Source organism: Henckelia pumila, chromosome 1 (genome assembly GCF_033568475.1).
Source record: "Henckelia pumila isolate YLH828 chromosome 1, ASM3356847v2, whole genome shotgun sequence".
NCBI lineage: Eukaryota > Viridiplantae > Streptophyta > Magnoliopsida > Lamiales > Gesneriaceae > Henckelia > Henckelia pumila.
In genome coordinates, this window is record NC_133120.1 from 160,297,337 (window position 1) to 160,303,459 (window position 6,123).

A 6,123-nucleotide genomic window follows, 5' to 3' on the forward strand; every position below is an offset into this window, starting at 1 on the left:
AATCTCTTGGGCGAGTATATGTCAAAATTTTTGTTATTTTATGTTTTTTTTTTCCAATTTTCCTTATCAAGTTAATATGGATTTTAAGTTTTAGGCGATGAATGTAAGTGATATGCATTTAGCTATTTCTTAGTCCAAAAGGTTTTTCATTCCCTTTCAGTGCCGGGATATTCCAGCCAAACCATCTTATGATATATTGAATACTAAATACTTTATTATTTCTTTGTTGTGTTACATGTGACATTGTTATGGAAACAGTAAGTGTTAAATGGCCACAGGTTTGGCTCCTAGATATATAAATTTTACATAACCATATGGAACTATGTCTGAATTTTACATAAAACCATAGAAGTGTTTCTCGTGCGTAATGATCCTATAAAACAAGAAAATGGTTTGACAAACATTATCATCTCTCACATTCGAACCATGACTTTGATTTTACTAAGTTTGGTGGGATAATTAAGACTTTGAACCTGATGACAAACCCAAAAATAAAACACTTATTATAGAGCTTAACTTCATTGAATAGAACTAGTGTTTAGTTCTACTCACTATAATGTCCACTAATCCAAAGATTGCAGGGATCTTGTTTATTTCGTTGCATTATTTAGCCCAAATGGCGAGTATGTGGCCAATGGATCATTGGATAAATTCTTGCACATATGGTCTGTGAAGGGAGCCAATATAGTCTATGGATAGTTTTCTATTATCTGGTCAGAATTTCTATATAAATGCAAGCAAATTATGATGAATAAAAGGAAAATAGAAAAAAAAATATTCTTCCGATTAATATTTTTGAATAAATGGCACGTGGAAATTTAGTTTACATGTGATTTTTGTGCTTGGGTATGGAACACTTTTCATTACTTTTAATTACAAGGGTGTATTATTTGATGTTCTGCATATATCTCAGTCATTGTTACTTTGTTAGTGTATCAAATAAATAACTTGTGGCTTGAATTTCGTAATTCGCAGTTCATGTTCGTTGCTGCCAAATATATGTTTGCTTTTACGTTTCATTTTAATCTATTCATATTTGTTTTATGTTTGTTTTTATTTTTAATAATTTACAGTATGGAGATACAAATTAAAGGAAAAGAGATTGTTGCGGCTTTTATGAAAGCTTGAGACGCTAACATGTGCTGAAGGAAGGAATCAAAGTTTTTCGAGATTAAAACATAATTTTTTTCTTGTGTTCATTAATTTAGAATTCGATTATTTTTAGATTTGAATGATTTATAATATAGGAAGACTCTATATTAAATTTTATTTTACAATTTTTTGAATTTTGAGTGATTTATAATATTGAAAATTTGTGAATTAATTTTTTTTGTTTTTTATTTGAACAAATAAGCATTGTCTTTTCCAGATACAACGACGCTTAAAAAGCGTTGTCTTTTTCAGAAACGACAACGCTTTTTTATAAAAGAAAACGCTTAAAAAGCGTTGTCTTTTTTAGATACGACAACGCTTTATAAGGGTTGTCTTTTCCAGAAATGACAACGCTTTTTCCGCGTTGTCTTTGAGTGTGGTCTTTTACAACACTGGCTACGACAACGCTTTTTCGGGTCATTAACAACGCGGAAAAAGCGTTGTCTTTAGCCGTTTTTCTTGTAGTGTCAGCTGTAATCTCATCAATCTTAACAGGGTTACCTAGGATCTTAGCTATCGGGTATAGACTCTTTTTATCATAAAGGTGAAGGGGTAAATCCGGAAATCTGACCCAAACCGGAACCACTAAAGACTCATCCTCAAACCTGAACTCCGGAGTCCACTTAGAAAAATGGATCGTAACAGACCGAATGGAAACTTCGGGTCTACCCCAAAACATCAGGTAGTCTTCCTCCAGAGAAAAATTAATAAAAATAAATCCACGAGGAAGGAATTTCACCGTATGGGAACCCATCAAACCAATACGGGAGATCGCATCAATAATATCACAGTTAGGTGTCACACCCCTGTTCCTCGAAATCCTCCGGACCAATGCAAATTTAAAGGGCTCAGAGAGGGAAGAAATAACCTGATCCAGTAAGAGAATCCCAGGAATCCCATCACGTATAGACGAAGCAATGGTCCCAAACGCTGAGTCCACACATATTCAAAGCTCAAATGTCGCGAACGAGCAGCCGGAGGGGCCACTATATCCCTGAAAGAGACCGTAGGAAGTGCTGGAGGAACTGAAACAACAACTGGAATAGTCGGAACCACAGAACTCAAAGGGTTGACTGCCGAGTCAACCACAAAGAGCTGACTCGGTGACTCGCCCGAGTCAAATCGCGAGTCACCACCTGGACCACCTCCGACGACCGGCGACAGCGAGGGGAGAACGGAACCGGTGATCAAACATTGAGACTCGGTCAACACATGTGTGAAACGGGGCAACTCAGACGCCGAACTCACCCAACTCGCCTGAAATTGGGATGTTTGTCATTTTGCGATTTTGATTCTCTATATATTCATATTTCAGTTTTAGTCCGTTATCTTTATGTTTTGGCAATTTTAGTCTTTTTCTGATGTGCCGCTGTTGTGGCACCAATATAGTGTTGATGTGGAGCTGACGTGTTGTAAGGACCCGATGCTAATTTACTAATTAATTGGCAACATCGAGTAATATTTATTTTACAATGAAAAATAAAAAATAGTTGAATTGCGTGATAAAAATATGTATTAATATAATCGGTTTATAAAAGATATTAATATTAATATTTGATTTATAGAGCACACATGAGTTGAAATAACTCAAACCGAATCAAGTTTTAACCCCGAATAAAATAAAAGAGTACACGCAATTAAATAGGATATATATTATATATATATATATATATATATATATATATATATATATATATATATATATATATATATATTATCTCCTCTCTCCTCCCATTTTTATCGTTACCATTACTTCAAATCGCCATAACGTTTCCGTCCGTGATCAATTTTTGAAAGCGAGCATAGTTTCGGAATCTTTGCAATGAGAGCTAGCTAGTGATACCCATTTTTCAAGCTTTCCTTGTAACCTGGCCTTTGTTTCATCGTCCTTTCACCATCGCTGACCGCCGTTCGACTTAGGACGAGATGGTTTAGTTGTTGGAAACTTATTTTCGTAGCTCAGATGGTATATTTCGTAACTAGGGTTTCAAAAATTTGAGGATTTTGAGTTAATTGAACTTCAACGATTGATATTTGATATATTCTTGATTGTAGGTACTATCTTGAAGCCGATTGAAGGTATCAGTTAATTTTCAGAATTTATTTGAGATAATTTCAAAATTTCAGATTTCTTAAGTTGGGATTTGTGAATTTGATAGGAGTTTAACTCAATATTTGAATGTTTAGACATGTTAGAATTGTTCTATACTAAGTTCAGGATATATAAGCTATTTTCTGAAATTTCAGATTACTCATATTTGAGTATTTCGACTTATAGAGTCGTATATTCGATATTTAGACATTGAAAAGATGTGATGATATGAAAAATGAAGTTTTGGAAACTTTAGTTCGATTGTTGGAACTAATTTTGATAATTCTTGGGTTATGTAAATGAAATAGGAATTAATATGAAATAAACAATTTTCACAGGATTGAAAACTTCGAGAAATACTTGAGATGTAAATTAAATGTTGGTTGAGGTACGTATGAGCTGTTTATATTACGACGCCTATAATGACATTTAATGATATTAAGTAATTTGTAATGATTGATAATGTGCTTTATGTGCTTATGTGGATTATATGATTGCATTCACTCATTTACATTGATTGTTAATGTGCAGAATTGAGAATAATCTCAATTTTTTTAATAAAATAAAATAAATTTCAAATACATTTTTATTGAAAATATTAAGAGATATTCGTCAAATAAGCACGTTAACAGTTTTTCATAGCACGTTGAGCCTTGACTCCTTTAATTGCTATTGATATTGATCTATTGAGATGTATTGAGTCATCATGGAGCGAGTGACATTGTTTAGTGCACTCCTGTGATAGCATGAGGCACGGAAAGATAGCTCCTATCGCCCTCCGATGCTACGTACGACACTCCTGATGATAGCATGAGCTGGACGGGTCGCTTCTGTTACCCTCCGATGTTACGTGTATGGATTAGCAGTGATGATTCGAGGTCTGTTGCGTTCCTGGCACGAGTGTCCAATGATATTATTGTGATACGATTATTTGGACTCCATTTGGTATCCATTATGCCATTGATACATGTCACGCATTGCATTGCATTTCTTTGCATTTTACTTGATTTTATTCATGCCAATTATATTTTTCGTAATTTTCCTAGTTCGTCGTATTGGGGTTCAACCCCTGTTTTTTTTATGATGTGGTTGTTTGTGATTCCATAGCAGGTTATCCAGAGAGATTTGACACATCTGGTGGAGTGTCTAATGGTACCCAGTGATTCGATGTAGCATGAGTTCCCAGATATATGTATATATTAAATTAACGAGTTTATATGTTCCGATGAGATACCCTGTGTATCTGTATTGATAGTTTGAGCTTTGTTTAGAATTAATGTTGGTGTGATCGAGCTTTGTCGGTTCTGCATGTGTTTAGTCATGGCCAGTGTGGCTATATGTTGTAAATTGATTGTGTGACTCTATTTTCGAATGTAATTGTGTTGTATAGGTTTTGGGATGTCTTACGTACGAATAAGTCATGCCGAAATTTTTGTAGGTCCAAAACAAAAATTTTTAACTCGTTTTTGCTGTTTACATTAAGTAATCCTGGTTGTTTGATAATTAAATGTTATTCAGGACACGGGCTCTTTCACGTGTATAGCGCCACATAATCATTTTCGAATAAAAAGGACTGAAATGCCAAAAATCGAAATATGCAGGATTAAAACTAAATATGAAAACATAGAGGACCAAATTGCAAAATAACAAACAAAAATGACAAAAATTACAGTTTTTCCCAAATTGTCTTATCACATTTTGTTTTTGATATACTTCATAATTGTTTTTTATGCTTTGTTAAAAAAAGTATATGATCAATAATACTGACGAACAAAAAGTAGATTACACAACTTATTATTTTAAATATCTAAATACCAACTGTAAGATAAAATTAAAAATTAAATTATATTATGTGAATTTTTATTTTAGATATCCATATACTATATTGTAAGATCAATAGAAAAATAATATGTAAAACAAGGATTAAGTAGTACAATGTGCATGCATTTACTTATTTTAAGTATCCATATATTATCTTTGCATATTAGTAGATAAAAAATGTGTAAATAAAATATAAAAATTTAGGTACATTTATAGTACATTATACAAATTTTTATGTGAATATCCATATACTATTTTGTAAAATTTATAGAAAAACAATGTATAAAAAACAAGAATATTTAAGTTAATTCATAATTAGAACTCAAATAGTGAGTAAAAAAAAGGTTATATAAATTAATTATATTTGAACTCATATTTATAATAATAATAATATATAATTGATTTTAATAATATAGATTAACATAAAAATAGTGTTTAAAAAAATAAATATTTAAGTTAATTCACAATTGTTACTCATATATATATATATGTTTATATAATAGTAATAGAATATATAATAGAGATATTAATAACAAAAATAAAGTACACTATGTAACTTTTTTATTTTAAGTATATATATATATATATACTATCTTATAAAATTCATAAAAAATAGTATGTATTAAATAATTTAAACATATTTTGTAAGAAAAACAAAAATAAGAAAAGGAGAAAATAATAATAGTAGATGTACAAAATATGATGGACAACAGAAAAATAATGTGTGAAAAAAAATATTTAAGTTAATTCACAATTGATAATTATATATTTAGGAAAAATTGCAAATTTAGTCCGATATGTTTGTTACTTTGCGATTTTGGCCCTCAATGTTTTCACATTTCAGTTTTAGTCCGGCATGTTTTGATTTTTGACAATTTCGATTCTTTTTATTCGAAAATGCTTACGTGGCACTGTACACGTCAGCTCCACATTAGCACTGAATTGGTGCCACGTCAGCGCCACGTCGGAAAAATGACTAAAATTGCCAAAAAAATAAAGATAGCGAACTAAAACTGAAATCTGAAAATATAAAGGACTGAAATCGCAAAGTGAAAAAT